The sequence below is a fragment of the Paroedura picta genome, chromosome 14 (assembly GCF_049243985.1).
Source record: "Paroedura picta isolate Pp20150507F chromosome 14, Ppicta_v3.0, whole genome shotgun sequence".
In the NCBI taxonomy this organism is placed as follows: Eukaryota; Metazoa; Chordata; class Lepidosauria; order Squamata; family Gekkonidae; genus Paroedura; species Paroedura picta.
The window spans coordinates 40,245,802-40,257,054 of record NC_135382.1 but is presented as its reverse complement, the minus strand read 5'-3'; positions in this window follow the sequence as shown (position 1 = coordinate 40,257,054).

Below are 11,253 nucleotides of genomic sequence, written 5' to 3'. Positions count from 1 at the left end.
CTTGGTTTGCTAAAGGCCCTGTGGTCAACAGCACACCTCTTTTTAAAAAGAAGGCAAAAATGTTAATTTAATTACTAGTAAATGGAGCTAAACCTCCCTTGGGAGCAATGCATCCCAGCCTGAGCTGCCCATTTATCCACATCCCCGTGGGGAGCGCTCGTGATTTTTGCTGCTCTCTGAGCGTTTCAGAGTTTCAGAAAGAACAGGTGGGTCTGCAGCTACCTGGCCCAAGGGTACAAAGTAGGGCTGCACCTCTGGGAGAGGAAAGGCCTGGAAGTTTGGGGTGAAGGCTTGGGGCGGAACCTCAGAGGGGCGTAATGACATCGCATCTGCCCTCCCAGTAATCTGGAGAGCAGTTTTAATTCCAGATCGCCAGATCCTGCCTGGAGGTTGGCAAGCCCACTGCAGTGCACAGAGGGTAGGTCCTTAGCTGAGGCCTCGCACAGAGGAGAAGGGCAGATGGTCACAGCACGTCCCAAGCAGGAGAGCCAGGGCCTGCCCAGGAAGCTCATCTGAATCACAGCGCCTCTTCCCCACGGCCTGCCCCAGATGGCCCACAGGCGGAGCAGAGACCCCCCCCCCCAGCCCTCCCATCCGGCACGGTTGCCTTGCGCCTAATCCCACCCCCCTCCAGGGCTGAGTTTAAAAGGGGATTATGGGCCTTGATGCATTTCACGCTTCGTGCGACTGTCGCAGGGTCACCGTTGGAGCCAAGGAAACAGTCCCACTCGACCCCTCCGTTTGACTGGCCTCAGCGGCCGCTTGGCAGATGGTCCCGTTTCCAGCTTAAGGCGTCCCGCGGCAGGAAGGGATCGCTGGCAGGGAGAGGCTGGCAGGATGGCGTCACCGTCGGAGGGTCCCACCGGGCCTGGGAGACCCTGGTCCAAATCCCTCCTTGGCGGTGGGGGACCAAGGGCCAATCTCTCTCTCTCTCTCTCTCTCCACTTAGCCTACCTACCCGGGTAGTTGTGAGGATACAGTGTGGGACAGGAGAGCAATGCAGGCCGCTTTGGGTCCCCATTTTAGAGAGGGACGGGGGCTAAATGAAGTCCGTGAGTAAATCCATTTGCCCCACGTGCCACTCTGCCACTCGGGGGGCTTCAGGGGCCGGCACCCAGGGCAGCCATCTTTCACCTGGCCCTGCTTCCTCCAACTCTCCTGGCAGAAGCCACGGTGGGGGGGGGGCATGGCTGCCCCACACAGCAAGGAGGATTTCTCTTACCTTCTCTAGCCAGAACCTGGCCGACCTGGAGCTGCTTCTCCATCCTGGGCCAGAGCAGGAAGGTCTTTGCCCATCAGGGGGGCCTGGGGATGCCCTGGAGGAGTTAGGATTGTTCTCCAGGCAACAGAGCTCAGTTCCCCTGGAGGAAAGGGCTGTGGGGGGGGGGTGCTCTGGGGCACTGATTACACCCTTCTGAAGCCCTCCCCTCCCCAAATCCTGCCCACTTCTGGCTCCCCCCCCAATCTGAAGGAATTTCCCAATCCAGAACTGGCCACCCTGTGCAAGCCAGTTGTTTGATCCCTGCTTGTCCCAGGCTAGTTGCCAGGCTTGGGGCCTGAAGATCTCCCGGGATAACCGTTGATTCCCAGACCACAAGGACCTGGAGAAAATGAATGCCAGAGGGCAGATTCCCCCTCTCCGCAGGACTTCCCAGGCATCCCCAGCCATTGCAGAAGCAGGGCCTCCCCTGTTTAGAAGGAGGGGCCTGAGGGAATCAGGCCAGCATGATGTGGATCTTGATGGAGAGGAGCTCTGTAGGGACTGTAGGGACCTCTGGACTGAGAAGCTCCTTTGCTCTTTCTGGAAGAAGGATGGACGCCTCTTCCCAACCTCCCCCACCCATAGACCGCCGGCCAGCAGGCCCGTCTGGATGCCCTCCCTTTGTATCCCTGCCTACACTCTGGCAACACAAAGCCACTCAATGACAATCAGGTTAAGATTGTCCCGTTCCCGACAGCTGCCTGCAGCCTCTGGAACCTCCCCACGTCTGCAGTCCTCAGATGGACCCTATTTCCTGTCTTTGGGTTCTGCTGGGTGAAGCGGGGAAACTAGATGGGGGGCGCCTCACTTCCCAACGTTGTCTTGCTATCTGCACACTCATGTTCACGCAATGGCCTGCCAGCAGCGCCCCTGTGTCCGAGGGGAAGACCTAGCCGTCTTTGCCACGGGGGGGGGGGGGCGAGGAGATGGGCGGGAGGGGAAAGGACCCCCCCTTTCCCTGCATGAGGGGAGGGGGCAGGGAATGAGGAGAGGATTAGATCCAAAAGGGGACCGGCAGCAGCGGAGGTAGCAGGTGCAAGTCCTGACAGTTTTGAACGGCTGCCAGACAGCCTCTGAAATCCTCCGCACATCTGCTCTCCTCGGCTGGACAACAGATGGGACCCTCTTTTAATATTTTTGGATTCGGTTAGATTTGGGAGCCGATGTGAACGGATTGCAGAGTGCAGGTGCGGCCGAGGCGGCTCCCCTCCAGGCAGGACGTGGGGTGGCAGCCCTGCAAGAGGAGGCGAGGGCTTGCTGGGCCGGGCCATGGGGCAGGCAAGGGGGCTGGGGGGGCCGGGCAGGAGGAAACCCTTGAGGGAGAGGGGGGGCTCACACACTGCTCGGGTTTCGGCTTATTTTGAGCTCGCTGTTTTTGTCTTTCCAGTCGGGGGTTTTGCTGGGTGGAAGCCAGTCCTTGCCGGCTGGGTTTCGAGAGAGCCCAGCTGCGAGTTCAGCTGCCAAAAAGACCTTGAGGTTAAGGAGACGGACGGAGAGAAACTCCGTGGGCTGCCAGGGACAGCATGAAGAGAGGCAGATGGGCCGAAGGAGAGTGTTCCTAGCACACACACAAAACACACACAGGCATGCAAAAATAGCACACTTCAGTTGCTGTGGTTGGCTGAGACAGCCTGCAAACAGGATCTGATGAAGGACCCCGAAAACCTCTCTCTAAGGTGCTCCCGGCGGCCTCAGACTGAGCTGCCAACAGAACGAGGAGACTCTACTTGTGTCTGGCAGACTCCACTGTGGAATACTCCAGCTCTTGGAGTGAGCAGCTCGGCATGCCAGGACGCTGGGGCTCTCCCTGAAGTGGATGCCCCACTTTGCCTTTACCTGGGAACTGCCCAAGGAAGGACGGAAGAAAGTGGGAAAGACCCTTCACGGGCCAGAAATGGAACATCAAGAATGGGAGACGGTCGTTTCTGGAATAGAACCACGGAACCTGGACCAGGGGGAAACAAGGCCTGCGCAAGACAGAGAAAGAGAAAAGAACAGCACCTTGCTAAAATCAGTTCTCCTGAGGGAACATGAGAAAAGGGCACAACAAGTTAGAGTAGGCCTACAGACAAGGAAAAGGGCTAGGAGTCAGCCATGGACCACCGCACAGATCATAAACCTGGTGGTAGTGCTACACCTTACGCTTCTTAGGTTTCAGCAAACGGAAGGCATGAAAACAGGGAGGGTAGACAGGACAGTGGAGAACACAATACCCTGGTTAAAAAGCATGTCTGCCTATGACAAAGAACGAAAAACCAGTACATGTTTGGTGCAGATGGTGGCTGGAGGGTTACGAAATGTCGATCACATAAGGAGGTGGGGGACAGTAGCTATAATTTACTGCTGGGGGAAAAAAATTAACCATTGGAGTATTGTTTTGTGGTTGGTGTAACTTTGAATCTTGTAATTTATAATTTTCAAAGTTACAAATTACACAATTCAACATTAGCAAGCTGGGGTTAGTTACTTGAAAGATTTGTACATAAAAGAGTTATATATATTTTGAAAAATCAGCTTTATATATGGTGTTTTGTAGAGTGGAGGTAATTTAATAAAAAAATAATTTACCTCTGACCCTTCCTCTCTCACCTTGTCCTCTCCCTCACCTGCCCCAGAGGCCACATTACCAGATGCCCTCTTTTTAGAGGATGTGGGGGGGGGGGGAGAGGGGCATTTCCATCCTCTTTCAGACTCTTAAACTGATGACAATGTCCGTTTTGAGAGTTGGAAGGTTAGAAATCTTCCTAGTCAGTAGCAGTGATCACCACTTCAATAGGAGGGTCTTTAAAATGGGATTAGTCATCCTGTGATCACTCTGGAAATATGTCCTTGCCCATCAGCAGCAACCCTGCCTGGCCTCCTTGCGGGAGGGGCTAGGCTGGAACACACGCTGGGCATAGCAGGACCCACTCGTTTCGCAGCCCCCCCTCCCCGGCATCACCCCCCCCCCACAAGGCTCTTTCCCGAGGGGCAGGAGAGATGCTGCCACTGGAGCAGCCCAGATGCCTCTTTGGACACGCTCCACGGAAGACACCTCCCTCTGCAGTCCTCAGCACAAGGCCTGGTCCCCACCCTAGACAGCAGTCGGGACAATTCAGGTGTGGGGGGGGGGATCTACAGGGCGCCGAGAGAAGAGCCCTCTGTGTGCTGAGAAGGAGCTCAATTACCAGGCACAGTTGACCTTGCATGTGGGAGAGGAAGAGCCACAAGAGCGAGGTGGACCGAAGGGGACATGGGCCCCCCCCCACCCCGGCGCCTGGAGAGGGATCGTCTCGCAAGAGGGTCAACGGCTTAGCAGCCGGCTCCCCTGCCCCCTGCCCCGCTATCTGCCACTAAGCTCTCCTGGTGGTGAGAGAGCAGGCTGGGTTCAGAGCCCCGCTTAACGGTTTATTCCTCCTGCGTGGCTGGCCCAGAGAGGAGGGAGTCAGCGACGGGGCAGAGGGGCGCTTGAAGCTCCCCCAGCAATAGGATTAAGGACAGGCCAAGGCAGCCGTTCGCCAAGATAATGTAAGCCCCACCGCCGACATCCACCTCTCTCTTTCCGGAGGTCCCGGGCTTCAGACGCTGGGCCACCTTGTTCCGCCCCCGTCCTGCCACCGATCTGTGACCTCTGGCCCAACCAAACGCCAATCCAGCAGGGGGATGATGATAAGGAACGGCCGGCCGGCCGGCGCGTGAAGAGGAGCATGGCAGGCGGCAGAAAGAGGGCAGAGGAAACCGGGGCAGCCGCTCTGCTCTCTCTGCGCCATCCTCTGGCCACGTTCCCAGGCTTCCTGGGCGGAGCAGAGAGCAGTTGGGATTCCAGGAGCTCTCCAGGCCCCACCTGGAGGTTGGCAGCCCTACAATATTTACAGGCCAACAACAGAAGGGATCAAAATGCCCCCGACCCCATGCCATCCCCAAGGGAAGACCACCAGCAGCCTCCCTCACCACAACGTTCAGCAGCAGACCCCTTGGGCTGGGCTGGGCTGGGCTGGGCTGGGGGCTTTGCCTCATCCTTTGTGGACCCCATCTGCAAGCCCCTCCCCCAACTGGCTGAGACCCATTAAACGGGGGCGTTTCAAAACAGACACGGTTTGTTCAAAATCAGCATGCCAGAGTTAGGAATGACTTGACATTTCAAAGTTCCATGTTCCTCCAACAACAGTGGGCATCAGAACACGCAGGCCTTCAGATCAGTCAGGGTGACACCGCAGTGCCTGACCCTGCCCTGACCTGCTGTCGAAAACAAGGCAACTTCTGCCAGGGTGGCTTGGCCCCAAAGGGCAGGAATCCCCCCCCCAGAATTTGACCGAAATCCTTCCTTCCTTCCTTCCTTCCTTCCTTCCTTCCTTCCTTCCTTCCTTCCTTCCTTCCTTCCTTCCTTCCTTCCCCCCATCCCTCTCTCTCTCTCTGTCTCTCTCTCTCTCTGTCTCTCTCTCAAAATTGATAATTAACCTTTGGTCCACGTGGCTGTTGTGTTTATTCGGCTCGAGCGGCTGCCGGGTGCTGATATGGAAATTGCCGTGCCCAGCCAACTCCTCATCCCCGGCACAATCTGCGGCCGCTCACAGCCGTTGGGCAGAGATAAGCAGGTGCTCATTCACCAGCCTCCCAGCAGCTGCGCGGGCCAAAGTGCCCCATCCCGCCGCCAAGCTGGGTGAAAAACTACCGGTGGCCGGGCCGGGCGAGGAGGGGGCAGATAGGCCTGGTCGTGGGGGGAGGGCATCTCCACACTCCCCCCCCCTCAAGCTAGCCAGACAGGCAGCCGGTTGGCTTTCTCCCCGCTGCTCCCCTTCCCTCTCTCCTTGTGTCATCCTCTCCTCCTCTGCAGCACTCCCCCCCTTCCTTCGGTCTTTCCGCTTATCTCCCACTCCAGGCCTCCCTTTGATTGTGCTTGTTATAAAAAGAGGGGGGGGAGAGAGAGAGAATAATTTATTTGGGTTTCTTGCATCTCTGTTCCGTCTGTTTCTCTCCGGATCCTTCCCCTCTCCTGTCCTGACGAATCTTCTTCAAGAGTGACTTTATGCCGCTCAGATCTTCCCCGACATCACCCTGAAGGGGGCCAGTCCCAGATGCCCTAGGCACCTGGGTTGCCAGCTCTGGGGCCAGGAAGATCTGGAGATTTGGGGAGGGGCCTGGGAAGGGTCTGGTTTGGGAAGGGAGGGACTTCTGTGGGGTATCATGTCTACTTTCCAAACCACCGATGTTCTCTCTGTAACCTGGAGACCAGTCGTGATCCCAGGGGATCCCAGCCACCAGCTGCAATCTCACAGCCCTCCCTGCACTCTTTTGATGGGGCGACTCTGATGGCATAATGGATTGTAGGTATGGAATGGCTTCAGCAACTGTGGCCCTGACTCCTGGCTCCGCTGGGGCATGGGTGCTTGCCCCCAGGCTCAGGCATGTTTACTCTGAAGTAAATGTTTGGCAAGGTTTCCCTCCATGCCATTTGGGGGTCTCTGACAAATCACTAACTTGCTATTGCGTTATAAGACTGAGTCTTCCAGGTCCTCTGAAGCCCCAGATTTTATTTTCTCAATAGTCTCTAGATCCCCGAGGAAAAAGACCAGGGGGGTTACTTTTCTCTTTATATGATTCAGGGGACCTGACAGACGGGTTACGATAATGTTACCATGATATTTCAACTGCCAAGGTTTTAAAAAAAGAAATCTTGGGAAATCTGACTGGTGATGCAGCAGGGGAAACAGCCTTTCAGGGGACAGGAGGTGGGAAAGGAAGGGGCAACCCACCACCAGAAGCATAGAGGATCTCCCTTCTTGTGACTTCAACCTGTGTATGGGGATTGCCAAAAAGACAATCTCTCTGTCTCTCTGTCTCTCTCTGTCCGTGGGCCTGAATTCTCTTTAAACTAAAGGACTAACCTATCCTACTGTGGTCACATTCTGAGAAGACAAATGACAGGGATGCTGGGAATGGTCGAAGGCAGCCAGAAAAGAGGCAGCCCCAAGGAGAGTGGGAGGGAAGCCACGAGGGCCCTCCACTGGAAAGGCTGCTCAGGGGACCGGACACTGATTTGTAAGGCCCCCAGACGTCAGAAGGGACTTGAGGGCATTGCACACACATGAAGGTCGCCTGCCAGCATCTCTCTGTCTCTCTGTCTGTCGGGGAGGTCCCGCACTCTCCTCCCTCCTGGGACCTGGCTGGTGGAAGAGGATGTGAGAAGCAGGGAGCCTCTCTGAAGCTGCTCAGGGGTTTTCCGTGGCTCTGCAGAGAGCAACGGGCTGTTCTCCTCTTGTTCAGAGTGAAACTACAGCGGGCCAAAGGGGAATCCCCACCCCAAAATAGCCCCCTGGGCATGTTGTGTTATGGGGGCAGCCGTGCAATACTGGGAGGGTGTGCCCAGTCAGGGTCCTGGCAGTTGTGCCACTGATGCATGCCAAATGTAGGAGGGGAGGCGCACAGACAGGTGCCCACTCAGAAACTGGGGGTGAACAAGGGCTGCTGCAGGTGGTGACCCACACCAGCCATGCAGAGAGCCAGCTACCCGGGCCTGGAGGAGAGGCCCCTGGAGGCAGGGGGGCCCTTCCAGAATGGCCGTGGGGCAGGCCCCGCTGGGTCAAGAGGTTGTGGTGGCATTGCAGCAAGAGGAAGGGCTTCAGACTGGCAACCACAGTCGTCAGAAGCATACCTTCCTTGCTCTGGAATGTGCTGCAAGCCGGAGGGGGGTCATGGTGAGATGAGAAGCGGGGAGGGCCAGGCCTGACTCCCCACCTCCCATGGAAGCTCGCTGGGTGTTTGTTGCTGGCCTTGCTCCACATCCCGTGACCAGGACAGAGAGGCTGGGCAGCTTCCTCAGGGGCTTCTGTGGGGCCCCTCTTTTAGGATGATTTTCGTGTTTACCTCCTCTGTGATTTTAATATCTGTTGCAATCTTAAATAAACTTCATGTTTATCCTGCTTTAATAATATGTTGTTAGCTGCTGCGGACATAGAAAAGTCAGATAAAGGGTGTGTGTGAGAGAGAGAGAAAGGCAGACTTAGCTGCCACTCCAGCAGAGAGCACCTCTAAAACCAGTTCTTCCCTGGGGGCCTGGAGAGGGAAGCCCTGACGCTGAGCCCTGCACAGCCCCCCCACCCCCCAGGGTCCTCAGCGGGTCCGGCTCAAAGGGACCCCCCACTTCTGCCCGGCTTCCGTGCTTAGGGAAGTGCGAAGGGGAAATGGGGCCGGAATGGCTGATAGGGCAGGCGGAGCCGGCTTGGGCCAGCGGCACAGATGGTTCCTGTCGGGGGAAGGAGAAGGGTGCAGCTGCCTTCCCGCCTTGGCCTCCGCACTATCGCCGCCCTGCAGCTGTTTCTCCTTCCCCTCTTGCTGTGGGGCATGACCCTTCTTCCATCTTGCACAAGCAGCCTGCAGCCGGCCTGACTTTCCAGCATGGGAACTCCGAGGGAGCAAAACAACCGCCCAGAGCCCGACTGGCAAAGCTTGTCTTTCACGGCACAGAACCTCTCCGGCCGTATTTCTGCTCATCGTGCCTTTGAACCCGGAAATTTGGCTGACCCTCTCCCGTGGATGAGGACTGGCAGGAGCAGAGGAGGAATCAGGGCAGATCCTGCAACCCTCCCTCGGCCTCCCTTGCAAGACTACAGTGCTGACCTTTTTCAAAGCTCCCCCCCCCAGACTTTGGTGGGGCAGAAGACCTTCACAGCCCCAGGGGTCAAGTGAGCGGCTGCAGAGGAGAGGGAGAGGCCAGGAACGAGCCGCCCCCCTCTGCTCCTCCACCCCCTCCATGCCCTGCAAGCCCCAGCCTCCTGCTCTGTTGACACAAACAAGGCAGAGCTGTTGACTCATCCCAAATATCAAACAGACGCTCGGGCAAGGGAGGGGTCTTCCGCAAGGCAGACAGGTGCCAGCCGAAAGTGAACGGACCCTGCAAACACTGCTCACAGGTGGACTCAGGTGGCACTTCCGGGCAGAGCAGGTGGGAGATGTGCCTATTGTCCCAAGGCGGGGGTCCAGTGGGACGGGCCCCGCCCAAAGGTGAGCGGGAGGCTCAGCCGGCCCCAGGGACCCCGCCTCAGAGGGCAAACAAGCAGGGAGGAGAGGGAAGGGAGCAAGGAAGCATCTGCTGCTGGGGTAATGGATCAGGGAACCCGTACATTTCCCCTAGGGGCTTGAGGACAGCTTTTTCCCCCTGCAAGAAAAGAGCAGGGAAAGGAAGAATTAAAGTGTCCCCCCTCCCTGCCATACCTTCCTCTTCCTTGATAAAGCAAAATTGGCAGATAAGTTTGCAAAAGCAAAGAAGTTGTTTGAAATATACCGGCAACGGACCCAAAGAGGGGGCATCCCCACAGCCAGTGTGTGTGTGGAGGGGGGGGGGGACGAGAGTTTGAACAGATAGTGCTGAAGTGCCCCCACCCCCACCATGACACTCAAGGCTCAATTGCATGTGATGCTGGGGGGGGGGGGGCTGTAGCTCCTCCAGTTATTTCCTCCTTAAATCCCACCTGCAAGGATTACTGTCCAGGGGAGACAGGTTCAAGCCCCTCTTCGTCCTCCTGTTTTGTCTCTGAAATGGTCTTTGGGACATCCAGACGGGGGTCTTAGTGCTCCACCTCATCTCTCTCTCTGGGTCACTGGGCCTCTGAGTCAACCGCTGGTCCCTCTGGCCAAAGAAAGGCCTTGACCTCTGAGGGTCTTTCTCCGGGTCGGGGAACAGAGGTCCTTTTACTAGAGAAGGGGTCCCCAATGCTTTTGAGCCTGCAGGGACCTCTGCAATTCAGACCCAGGATGCTGAGCACAGCACAAACCTTATACAGGGAAGAACCAAATCTCCTGTAGCCAATCAGAAGTCCCACCTGGCCTCACCACTTTCTAGAACACTTGGTGGGTGCCAGGAAAGGGATTGGCATGCACAGTAAAGGAATAATCTTTATTTTTCTATCCCGCCCTTCCCATATGGCTGAGGGCAGGTTCCACCAGAGTATAAAATGCAATCATTATCAAAATCATGTTGGGACCCCTGCTGTAGCCCACGTCTCTCCCTTCCGAAAGGCTTGGCTCTCCACGACCTTCTCTAGACCAGCTAGCAGAGGTCCTTTAACAAGAGGGGCTGGAGAGGGGCTGGAGGTCGCGTACACGGGGGCCTCCTCTCCCTCCAAAACACCCTGATGAGCTTTGGGGATGAAAGCAAACAACTCTTGTTGTTTCCAGATGGAGCTCAACACGCGCACACACACACACACACACACACACACACACAGTGGTGGGGCAGCTCATTTTCAGGCGTCTGTGGCATCTCTTGCCAAAGTGCCCATGCTGGGGAAGTGAGATGCCGGCGGGATGCCGGCAAGAGGAATGCGTTTTTTATTGTCCAAGCAGCTTGGTGAAAGTCCCAATTCCCTCATGGCAGAGGGATCGCTCCATCCTGGCCCACCCCTGGCCCCGGCTGTGGTGCACAACTCCTGTTATCTCCGAGAGCACCAGCACGGGCCGGGTGGGGCCGGGGAAAGGGAAGCGGGCCGGAGCCGGGTGGGCAGCCCCGCAGGCCCTGATAACAATGCCCTGTTTTTAGCCTGGGAACTTGGAAATGGCGCAGGCCGCCAAGGCTGGGCCCTGACCACTGGCGGGCTTTCCAATGCGCATCTCTGCCTCTCCATGCGCAGAAGCCAGTTGCTCAGAGCGGACAGGGGAAGAGTCTGGCCTGAGAGGAGTGGGTGTGCCCTGTGAGCTGTGCCTGGTTGCCAGACTCCTGCAGCCTGCTGCCCCCACCCAAAACCAAACCATCTCCCCCTCTGGCTGGACAGGCATCCCAGCCAGCAGAGAGCAAAGGTGCTGCAGAGAGACTGCAAAGAGCCTGAAAGCCCCTCTGCCTACAGTGGGCAGGAGGAAATGGAGCCAGCCCTTCCCTCCAAGGCAGGCCCGCAGGAGCCCCATGGGCTCCGAGCAAGGGCTTTGTCTGCAGCCTGCTGAGTCTACTCCCGGACCTTGGAGGCTTGCTGGGTGACCATGTCCCATGGACCAGCCAGCTCCAGCAGAGCACTCCTCTGAGG